Source organism: Haliotis rufescens, unplaced genomic scaffold, assembly GCF_023055435.1.
Source record: "Haliotis rufescens isolate VD_foot unplaced genomic scaffold, xgHalRufe1.0.p SCAF_10, whole genome shotgun sequence".
Lineage (NCBI taxonomy): Eukaryota > Metazoa > Mollusca > Gastropoda > Lepetellida > Haliotidae > Haliotis > Haliotis rufescens.
Window position 1 is genome coordinate 8,749,922 of NW_025963780.1, and position 12,817 is coordinate 8,762,738.

The 12,817-nt window shown below is 40.1% G+C and overlaps 1 long non-coding RNA gene across 1 annotated transcript; it reads left to right on the forward strand.

Annotated features, from left to right (window-relative positions):
• Window positions 1-9,874: 9,874 nt before the first annotated feature.
• LOC124118630 lies at window positions 9,875-12,559 on the forward strand. Its single transcript, XR_006858516.2, has 3 exons — window positions 9,875-10,240; window positions 11,092-11,132; window positions 11,826-12,559. It is a non-coding gene; the product is annotated as an uncharacterized LOC124118630 (long non-coding RNA).
• The last annotated feature ends 258 nt before the right edge of the window (window positions 12,560-12,817 follow it).

Here is a 12,817-nt window from a genome sequence, read left to right on the forward strand (position 1 = left end):
TTACTTGGCTGGAGTTGCCATTAGAAGGGGCTGCCTGTATCCATCTTAATTTGCTGGAGTTGCCATTAGAAGGGGCTGCCTGTATCCATCTTAATTGGCTGGAGTTACCATTAGAAGAGGTCGGTCTTAATTGGCTGGAGTTACCATTAGAAGAGGTCGGTCTTAATTGGCTGGAGTTACCATTAGAAGAGGTCGGTCTTAATTGGCTGGAGCTACCATTAGAAGAGGTCGGTCTTAATTGGCTGGAGTTACCATGAGAAGAGGTCGGTGTTAATTGGCTGGAGTTGCCAACAGAAGAGGTAGGAGTCCTGGCAACATGTAAATACCTGCAACTTGATACAAGGAGTACAGTGGCGCCACTGTCATTAAATCACCAAAATGGACATGACACATAGGCCACGTTTATCAATAAGACATTGAGTCTTGTGTATTGGAGGAGTTCATTGTGTGATTAATGAAGCATTGATTATTCAGATATGGTTTGATTGTATGTTATTATCCCCCTTTCAGCAGTGGTATTCACACGTGCTCATCATGAAGAGTAGGTACGTGCCACTCACTACATTTTGTGTCAGCCTTCTTATACATACACAAGCATACTGGTCGTATACTGCATACCCAAAAGTTAACACATTAATTCAGGGCAACAATTCAAATAAAAAAAGAAATTATATTTTCTTCACAAAGTTGAAACAGTTGTTTTCAATATTTACTGCAAATAAATATTAAAAGTATCCTGAACACTTTATCCTGTTCAGCAATGTTTATCTGTTAACTATGACAATACATTATTTGTGTTATCATATGTTATTTCCCACAATGACATTGTCATTGGCAATGTTGTTGTGTTAAACTGATTCCTTGCAAAGGCGGTTCCGTACGGTCTTGTTCACTGTTCTGCAGTGGTCGTCTGCCATAGGTGGCGTACAAGTGGGTACACTGGGTGGCATTAGTCACATGGGGTCTTTTGGAGGTGGGTCGGTCACGGGTTGACTGATATTGTTCATATTGCTCCCAGTCTTTGAGATGGCGCTTGAGGACACATGACATGCCCTGGCATTGAACGACCTGGATTCCAAGCGGCCAATGATGTGGTTCCTCTGCGAGTCGAGGCATAGATGGCAGTTATACAGTCAGCAAAATACAGGTGTCAGACAATTGGCATCCCTGCACTTTTATACTTATGGTGTTCATGTTGCACGTGCAGAAAATGCACATGTATTGATCAAATGGTTTGCACGTGGCAGTGTTTTGGCAGATATGCACAGTTTTCCGGTGACTGCATCTTTGTGACTATAACAATGTTAATATGCTGGGGTCCCCACATGACGTAAGATTTTCAAATGCTGTACCACTAAGTCGACTATTCTGACTTTGAATACCGAATGTATCGCTTTTGCGTTTCAGTTTCCATGAGTATATTTAACACTGTTGTAAGGACATGTTATCCATGAGGTCTTTCAGGATAGTTTTTGCTATTCTCAAATTATTCAATTTTGATAAAAGCAAACTTCTCCTTTTTCTGTCCTCATATTTACCTGGTCAATACTGGCCCTAAGAAGCATCCGCTTGACCTCATAAATTGGTCAAACATAGGATAATTACAAGGCAATCCTTAGCCATACTTTCAACAAATCTTCCAACTGCTGAATAAAGAGCCTGCCAGCCCGTGGTCCCATGTGTCCATGTGTCCATGTGTTCAGTCCACTCCACGGTTATATGGCTGTGTGTAACTTAACACACTGGAACATGATTATCTTTCAGGATGGGTATCATATTTCATCTACTTGTTTAAATGATTTATGAAATAATCAGATTACTGAAGACATCCTTACAGATATCGTGATGTTGAAAACTGATTCCAGTGTAGGACTGGATAATGTCAAATAGTCAAGGATAATTCATGCACGTTTTTATATGTATGTAAATTACTCTAAAATTGCAGGGAGGTATTAAACATACATCTCAAAGAAATTTAATTTCTCAAAATAAGAAAGCATTGTACTGAGTGTGGGTAGGGGGTGAGGGACCAACATTAATCCCAACAGTACAGCAATCTTTGAAGGCTATGTCATCAAGCCAAATCAACATTCAATTCCAGCATCAATCTGAATGATGTAGAAGACCACCACAGTAGATAACAGTGGGTCAGTCAGCTTCAAGCATCACTGAGGTGTTGTCACTTTTAACACCAGCATCTGACAACTTCAAGACTTTCTCAAATCCTTTTTCACATTTCTCTATAATGTTAAAGTGGCATAAACTCATACTGACTGACTCACTCACTGACTCTGCACTGTTTTAGGTGGCAGTACCTCTATGAAGAGATGCCATAGGGGCTGTCACTACTTCTCTTTTTGGTACTAAATCTCATTACATTTCTAATAGCAAATTATCACAGCTTAAACTTCAGAGTCCGAGTCAAGCACAACATGAAGTTTCAAGGTTTTATGAAAATTGCATCCAAGCCAATCCATCCCCCACACCTCCACCCTTGCACCGACTCCTCTCTCTCCATGGGTGTTATTAAAAGCATCTACAAGGTGATGAAGTGTCCCCGGGGCTATATATATATAAATACACATAAGTAACTTGTCAATGCTCTGCTGACTACCTGTAGGCTGTGTTTACAGTTGTAGGTAGGTTAGGCAGCCTCACATACTCTCAACACAGAGATTTAAATGTTGAGATGTTGAATACAAACACATCTAATTACTATATTTCAAAAGAGTTTCACTCTTACAAGCAGTGTGAATGACCAGTAGGTGTCCATGAATCATTTGTAGCACTGGTAAAGGCTGTGTTTACAGTTATTCATTTCAATCAACATCTGTACGCTGGACAAAGGCACAAATATATGTGCACTTGAATGGGAAATATTCAGTCTATACGGATGAAATATGGGAATAATTTTTAAAAGTTGAAAGGAATGTGTCAACAGAAACATCAGGCCCATCTTATTTCTTAGAGAATGCCATCTCTTGTTTCCCACCTGTAAAGTAAGTGACTGAGAGAATGCCACCTCTTGTTTCCCACCTGTAAAGTGAGTGACTGAGAGAATGCCATCTCTTGTTTCCCATCTGTAAAGTGAGTGACTGAGAGAATGCCATCTCTTGTTTCCCATCTGTAAAGTGAGTGACTGAGAGAATGCCACCTCTTGTTTCCCACCTCTAAAGTGAGTGACTGAGAGAATGCCATCTCTTGTTTCCCACCTGTAAAGTGAGTGACTGAGAGAATGCCACCTCTTGTTTCCCACCTGTAAAGTGAGTGACTGAGAGAATGCCACCTCTTGTTTCCCACCTGTAAAGTGAGTGACTGAGAGAATGCCACCTCTTGTTTCCCACCTGTAAAGTGAGTGACTGAGAGAATGCCACCTCTTGTTTCCCACCTGTAAAGTGAGTGACTGAGAGAATGCCATCTCTTGTTTCCCACCTGTAAAGTGAGTGACTGAGAGAATGCCATCTCTTGTTTCCCACCTGTAAAGTGAGTGACTGAGAGAATGCCATCTCTTGTTTCCCACCTGTAAAGTGAGTGACTGAGAGAATGCCACCTCTTGTTTCCCATCTGTAAAGTGAGTGACTGAGAGAATGCCATCTCTTGTTTCCCACCTGTAAAGTGAGTGACTGAGAGAATGCCATCTCTTGTTTCCCACCTGTAAAGTGAGTGACTGAGAGAATGCCATCTCTTGTTTCCCACCTGTAAAGTGAGTGACTGAGAGAATGCCATCTCTTGTTTCCCATCTGTAAAGTGAGTGACTGAGAGAATGCCATCTCTTGTTTCCCATCTGTAAAGTGAGTGACTGAGAGAATGCCATCTCTTGTTTCACACCTGTAAAGTGAGTGACTGAGAGATCTGACTTAAACCTGCTTCCTCCAGTACTTTTGTTAAACATTGTATCACCACCTCAAAGTTTGATGTGGGACGCCCACTGTGATGTCGGTCATCATGTCAAGGATTATATTTGGGTCAGGCAGAGATTTAAACATGTACACAACCAATCCCCTTGTGTTGAGATCTGACAACAAGCATACTCAGATATAATAGAAACTGTGATCACATAACTTTGTTGATGACAGAAGTAGACTGAGCCACCTACCAACCAGTGCCAGTGTGTCACAGATAGTTGTCTGGGACTAGTTGACCCCAAACCCTCAGCCCTATGCCAGTGTGTCACAGATACAGTTGTCTGGGACTAGTTGACCCCAAACCCTCAGCCCTATGCCAGTGTGTCACAGATACAGTTGTCTGGGACTAGTTGACCCCAAACCCTCAGCCCTATGCCAGTGTGTCACAGATAGTTGTCTGGGACTAGTTGACCCCAAACCCTCAGCCCTATGCCAGTGTGTCACAGATACAGTTGTCTGTGTTGGGACTAGTCGACCCCCACACCCTCAGCCCTATGCCAGTGTGTCACAGATACAGCTGTCTGGGACTAGTCCACCCCCACACCCTCAGCTCTATGCCAGTGTGTCACAGATACAGTTGTCTGTGTTGGGACTAGTTGACCCCCACACCCTCAGCCCTATACCAGTGTGTCACAGATACAGTTGTCTGTGTTGGGACTAGTCGACCCCACACCCTCAGCCCTATGCCAGTGTGTCACAGATACAGTTGTCTGTGTTGGGACCAGTCGACCCCCACACCCTCAGCCCTATGCCAGTGTGTCACAGATACAGCTGTCTGGGACTAGTCCACCCCCACACCCTCAGCTCTATGCCAGTGTGTCACAGATACAGTTGTCTGTGTTGGGACTAGTCGACCCCCACACCCTCAGCCCTATACCAGTGTGTCACAGATACAGTTGTCTATGTTGGGACTAGTCCACCCCCAAGGTCCCATGGAACATTGTGCCATGGGAAGCCTGTTTTATACTTTACTTCATCTAAACCTTACTTAAAGTCTAAATCAAATGCACAAAATTATAAATGACCTAGCCTTCATAAGTCCACTGAAAATTAATATAAATCAGAATCCACATTGCTACTGTATGTCACAAAGCTAATTAAGCCTATAGTCTATCTTCAAAGTGTCATTTCCCTGTCAAGAATCAAATCTGTTCCAAAGAATTAAATCCTCCCACTGCATCTTTGATCACCAAAACTTTGAAAATGTTCCTCTAGTTCCAAAGCCCCATGACACCCAGGGGACCTCAATCCCACCCTACTTGTTAAAAGCAGTCTTCATGTCCTTCAGTCCAGGCCATTTCCTACAACATTTTGATATAAATCTCTGCTTTTTAAAGCATACTGTGACCAGCTATTGTCACTTCAAGGCATCTGACCTCTGGGAGATTTAGACAAACGACATGGTGATCATGTCTCACCACCTCAGGGAACACTTTATACATGATGCCCTGTTCACCACAGTAATTCCCATCAGATAAGGAACATCAACTGTCAGTGCTTAGTTTGGAAAATGTAAAAGGATCATTTTTTTTTTCTCAATCTTGACAAAGCCTGCCTTTCTTTTGACCATTTTCAATCATTTGGATGTTCTTTACATTTTATTTCCTTTTATCTTTATATGAAGAACATGTTTGAACATGCCAAAATATTTCACAAACAATCATTGATATATTTTAGTTTAACTAGATGACAAGGCTAACAATGAAGGAATATGATGACTCATAAAACCAATACCAAGTTTACTTGCTGCCCAAAGAAACATGAATACCATACATGTTGGTTAATATATGAAGACTTACTCATATTCAAGAGACATCAGATTTGTTTAATGCACAAATGAACATACTGGTATGTTGTTTGAACTGATGCTCAAGAACGCATCACATGTGACGTGATAGATTCGTGCTTCAAGATACACTATTTGTCTCGTGCAGGATTAATGAGTAAAGTTTGGAAGTCATGTGCAGCACATTGTGACACTCTGTGGTGACCCTTGACTGGTTGTTACTTTGGTCATTAAGTGGTACACGTTGTAAGTATCTCTTCTTAACGTACATACTTCTTCATACAATGACCATCACTGTGTTGATCAAAACTGTACCATCTGGCCTCAAGGCAAGTGTGTTTTCTTCTGAAACCAAGATGTATGTATTTCAACAATGTACTCACAGTGCTGGTTTAGCCCATTTAAGCATCTCGGCCAAACTTCTGTGACAGTTCCTCTTGAAAGTCCTCCAGCAGGTTCTGATCTTCAATATTTTTTTATCACCAAAACAACATTCCCTGAACTGTCTCCAATACCATTACATTTCTTTGTAGAGGATATTTATAAAAACAAAAAGATTAGTCCTCACACCATGATCTTTAATTCCTCAGGCAACAGCTCCTACACTACTTAACAAGTCAGAACTTAATTCACCACATAATCCACAGGAATTTAAACTTGTCCATTTTTTGCATCACTGTTCAGTTATTTAGCGCTATAGCTTGTAATTGGAGCCTCATATATACAGCACCTCTTACTTCACATGCTTTTCGATGTATGAGACACACGACACTGTTGTTAATATACAACATTACTTTCATGATCCAGGTCCTCAAACCTCAACGTCTTCAAGTTTTCTTTCAAACTCACAGCCCTATATCCAACTCTGCAACAATAGTACACACAATCCTACACAAATACACAGAGATCCCTCACAGCTGTTGTTTAAGCAGAACAACATGTATTCCTCTGATGATATGTATGTATGTTTCGTTATTGATCACATTTAGACAAACACATGCTCCAAATTTGTCAGGCTCCTTCCTTGCTGTTTCAACGTTTGTGTACATTGTTTACACTCGTATGTGACATGTCAATACATTCCTGCATCTCACATCTTCACAACTGATGACTCTGTTGACACACTGCTTTTTCATAATCATCCCAAAACAACTGTCAAGTGTGCTTACCGTCGTACATTGCTGTCAATCACATTTAAAAATAAATCATACATTTCGTAAAAAGTCCATATTGTCTTCTTTGAGTCGATGTTGACATTGACAATCCCAGATTTGAAAAGTCACTTCAATTTGGCAAAAGGTAATGAAAGCCTTGTTGCTTGACATTTGACACTCGGGGTGTGGATCGCACGTGTCAGCAGCTCAACCACACATGGTACAAGCACTCAGTTCCCCCAACTTGTTCCATGCGGGTAGCTCCTACATAGGTTCCCCCACAAGCTCACACAATGCTTCAGTCTATCAAGCGGAACAAAAAGGGTATTACTGTTTTCTCCCCATCAAGGGAAATATTGTGGATTAGTGTGGTGGCAAATCTTATTAAATCAATATGTTGTTTCTAAAGCCGGTATTAGCTGTTAATCCTAGTAGTTGGAACAAGCGCCACTGATTGCCCCCTTACTTAGGCTGCTGGTCACAGGAATAGCTGCAGACAAACACCTCTTAATCACAATTAGAAACTGATTTCAATAACTAAAACACATCTATTCCTAGTTTCTGTACATGCCAATACTGAAGATCGTCCTTGTCCATTTGTTATAACATGGACATGTGACTCTTGGTTTGTTGATGACTTAGATTACTTGTCCGCAAAACAAATACAACATAATAGATCAACAAAAGCCTCCATATCTCATACCATCGACACATGTAGGTAAACTTGACTTTTAAGTCACCCACTTATCATTATTAAAACAATAAATACCCCAATTTATGTAAAAGTGAAATATTTTGTGGTATCAATTTACAATGGTTTGATAACACATCCAAAGAAAATATTCCACATGATTCTCACAGATGCGTCTCAATAACATATATGCATGAAAAGCATGTTCTTTTTGTGTAACCACATAACATACATGGTTTATAGTTTGAACAGAATCACCGGCAACATCGGAATGTGACAGAATCTTCACATATCACCTTAAAATCATCTGATTCAAGATCAAAGAGTAAGCTCTGTGCACACAGAAGCAGCTGACATCTCTGAAACCAAGTTTAAGGGAGAACATGTTCCACTACTTCTCAGAAGGAAGCATATAGGAATTATTGAAAAGAATAAATATGTCAAAATTGTCTGTAGAAATGATTTGTCAGCCAGGAATTTTTGAATGCCGATGATTATATAAGAATCGCTCCATGTGGAAGAACCATTTGGTTTCCTGGTGATTTGTTTTAACATGGAGGCTGTATATACTTCCTTGCATGACCAAGCCATGTTTCACATCACACACATTCACAGCATCAAAACTCTATAATTCGATCATAAAGCTTTACATTCAGTATCAACTAAAACAGAAGAAACATAACATTATAAAATGTGCAGATAATAAACAACCTGAGTGGTCTGAACAGCTGGTCTAAACTGTAAAATATCTCATACATTCAAATTTCTCATTGAAGTAGAGCTGTGTAATATAAGACACAACACTAAAAATGACCTCCTATATTCCTTATACCTCATTGCCTTCATTATCTCATACAAAACCCTCAGTGGAATGTTTGTCCTTGTACTATAACACCTATTATTATATTTAAAAGCCTAATAATACTAAACCCCTATTTTAAGACATTTCAAGTTGACCTGGTTGATGAAGAGAAAACCCCATCCCATGAGTGGCCATATTCCAGTGTGTGACTTCAGGAGCTCCATTAAGGCAGTAACTGATGCTATGTAACATTTATATTTACATCTCATTGGACAAATGTGTCAGTGATTGTATATCTGGCACAATTAAACCTTCTGAGGTACACATTGCTTCATGTTGCGAGGATGTTTACATAGCTTTGCAAGTCTCTGCTACAAAAGATGATTCTCCAGTGCATTTTAATTTGACTTAAAATAATTGTAATTATTTGAAGTGTTTGTTCTTTGTCAGTTTTGATATTCTGATGTTATTTAATAAGATCTTGCTGTTTCAGCAACTGCATTCAACTAACAGTCTGGTTATAAGAAATTATGTCTGAATTTCACAAGTCATCTGTCACAGTGAAATCTTCAAGAATTGTACTTAAAGGCATGAGTGCACAGTTACTTCACATGGTGTGCTGGGTACTATGTCTAGACATCTCACATGGTGTGCTGGGTACTATGTCTAGACATCTCACATGGTGTGCTGGGTACTATGTCTAGACATCTCACATGGTGTGCTGGGTACTATGTCTAGACATCTCACATGGTGTGCTGGGTACTATGTCTAGATATCTCACATGGTGTGCTGGGTACTATGTCTAGACATCTCACATGGTGTGCTGGGTACTATGTCTAGATATCTCACATGGTGTGCTGGGTACTATGTCTAGATATCTCACATGGTGTGCTGGGTACTATGTCTAGATATCTCACATGGTGTGCTGGGTACTATGTCTAGATATCTCACATGGTGTGCTGGGTACTATGTCTAGACATCTCACATGGTGTGCTGGGTACTATGTCTAGACATCTCACATGGTGTGCTGGGTACTATGTCTAGATATCTCACATGGTGTGCTGGGTACTATCTCACATGGGAGCCTACAACCATGCCACCAGCAACACATACACAAACACTTCCCATTTCTTTCCCTTCCTTAAGACCTTGAGTCCTAAATTAGAGTATATACATGTATTTTTATATTATGAATACAGATTTTACAAAACATTTATTATTTGTTCAATAGTTTACAATGATGAGGTGAGGTGAAATAGGGTTAACGTCACATTCAAGATGGTTGCACTTACATAACAAGGTGCATCAGTGTGGCGTGGCGTGGCGTGGCGTGGCGTGTGGCGTGGCATGGTGTGGCGTGGCGTGGCGAGGTGAAATGGGGTTAACGTCACATTCAAGATGGCTGCACTTACATAACAAGGTGCATCAGTGTGGTGTGGTGTGGTGTGGTGTGGTGTGGTGTGTGTGCTTGTACTCGTCAGGACTAATGATGGTTTTATAGTGCAATCCCTCAATTAACTATGGTTCACAACATGCACAAACAACAATAAGCACTAAATCACAAAACACTCTTACTACTTATATCTACTTAATTTCCAATAAAATTTCCCCAAACAAAAAATAGTCTCAGGATGCACACTGGGGTTTAACCCTACTTAACCTCCACACAGGGCAAGGGTATCCTTGCATCAGTATTACAGTTCAACTCTTCAACCCTTCACAATGGGCAGGCAATCTGTTGGAGGAGAAACTGACCAGATGTTAAGCCTCTTTACAGTCTTACTGGGTAATCTGCATCAAGGAGCTAGTGTTGGGGACTAAGTACTGAAGGAGTCCTCACCATCTGAGAGGCTGCAGCTTGTCCTACATCCCAGGCTTCCTGTGTCAGTCCAGCTTGCCAAGGTGGGTCAGGGTAGATAGTTTTCTCACACGTTTTCAGATAAAATATTTGTAGCAGGCACAAAATCTTCTTTCCATATAATACAACTTGGGATTTTTTCAAAGACATTATCATGACCAGATAGAGAGTAACACATTTGTTGACCTAGTTGAGGAAATGTGTTTTGTTGTGAACATCTGTTAGAATTTACAAAGGACGTGGCTGACTCAGTAACCCTGTGCCACCACCTGTCTGTTGACAAGGATGACAGTATTGATCAATGGATGGAAGTTTATGGAACTGAGTACATTTTAAAAGACAAATATACAACTTCTAAAATATCATATTCAGTTTATATAACTCAAAACACATGTAATAACACATTCATTATTGAGAAAAGCAGATAAAACTTCTTGCTTGATTGTGTGGAGATCCCACATTGAGCACATGGAACTACAATTAAAAATGTGGGCAACTCCATGGCATGGATGCTTCTCAGTCCATCAATCACTGGTTCGTCTGGTTGATTGCATTCCAAGCCCCAATGATAAAACTGTGATATTGTCGACTGCGCAGTACAAGTAAAGTGTAGTCCCTGTGAAGGGTACAATCATATTTCAGCAGTTCTTCAGCTATACAATGGCACGTCAGCTTCATGCAACAGCCAAATGAGTGTGGGTATGACAAATCAAAATATTTGTGGTTACTGTGGGATTCCAACCAAACAACAGGTTGAACTGAAGGAAAACCGCGTGTATTGAGGGTGCCTTGTTAGAAATATATGTTACATGAGAGGTTACCCATTTCCATTTCCTAAACATTATCTTGGTTATATAAAAGTAAACAAAAAATACAAACAAACACCATATTTCAGTTCTGGGTGTAAACCACAAATGGCCTCTCAAGATATTACAGGTAAGATGAAGCACATCTATATTTGTAACCTTTGTTATTAATGTAACACTTTTTTTCTCACACTATGACATTCCAGTCAGATTCACTCTAAGGAATCATCAACATACACTGTACACAAATCTGTCTTACCTCAGCTAACCAATCAACCATACCACTCATACACACAACCATGCCAGCCTGACAATCTAGCAATATAATAAGGTGGTATTTCACCTAGTCGGCCCATTAATCTCACTCCATGTAAACTATAGATGCCAGTACTATGAACTGCACATATAAGCAATGAGATGTAATGATAGGTTAAGCACAACTTGATTTACCACTACAAAATGCACTGAAGCTTGCAGTTACATCCTTGCGGAGTGAGTAAGGTGGGTGTATTGCCACTTTTAACCCATGATCAGCAGATGCTGGCACAGCTAAGGGACACAACTCACTCATGCAATCAATCTACTTGTTGTGTATTTTCCTATTTTCATTCATAACATGAAAAGCATTTTCAATATTACTTGTTGTTTGTATAGACATGCAATGTGTGTATACTGTAGCTCACCTGATACATGTACAGTCACAGCCAAGCCTCAAATGTCTTTCTTCATTATTTGGTTTACAGGGGTGGAAAAAACTATGAATTATGAAAATTGTTGAGTGAAATAATTTTTTAAAATTATTTTAATGAATTTTATGTTGCAGATATGTGAACTAAAACTAAACTAAACATGATGTCTGTTATATGCAGTGATGTGACTGGTGAACAAACTGCTTCACAGAATGGGATGTGTCATATCACAGCATCAGTGTAAACATAGCAGTCGCTGCGTGCAACATGCAGTACACAGGAGCCACCACCCCCACTTATCTCAGTGTTGACAGGGATGATACAGCAAGGAACAAAAAGTGGAAAGAGCAATATTCTCGCTATATAATGGCGGTATGTAAATAATTGAGTCTGGACCAGACAATTCAGTGACTGACATCATGAGCATCGATTTACACAATTGGGATATGATGACATACATCAACCAAGTCAGCAAGCCTGATTCTGTTAATCGCCTCTTACGACAAGCATAGTCACTATTACGACAAGCATGTATTGCTGAAAACCTATTAATATTCCAACCCAGATCTTCACGGGTCAGGTATTTTCTGAATATATAGCTGTTTGGTTAATGTCTGCAGAGTTTGGGTGATTGGAAAAGATGATTTAGGATGTGCATGTGAGGATGAGGGGACTTCTGTCACATACCATTATATCCAAATTAGCATGCTCTTCATGAGATCTTCTGGGAGATATTTCAGTCTGTTTGTGGTTCTCCCCTTCAGGAACCCTGCATGTCAGTACATTGAATCTTGTTTTCACAGACCACATTTAAAAACTTGATATGTTTGCAATGTTTTATGAACGACAATTAAATAGATTTTGAGATCTCCTTACAAATGAAACCTTGTTTTCATTGTTTTTACTCATCCTACAAAAAACCCAGTGCAGCTAATGGATTAAACATTGAAAATAGCAATATGCAGCACATGGCGACACGGCTAATGACTGTGTAACGTAAACACAATCCATAAGGTTTCTCTAGTTCTGCTTAGCTGTGACAAAGTTTACCAGAGATGTGCCGTGTGGCTCGATGTTGAACCACAAAGCAGACAACTGTCTATCCCGTAACCCGAGGACCTGACCA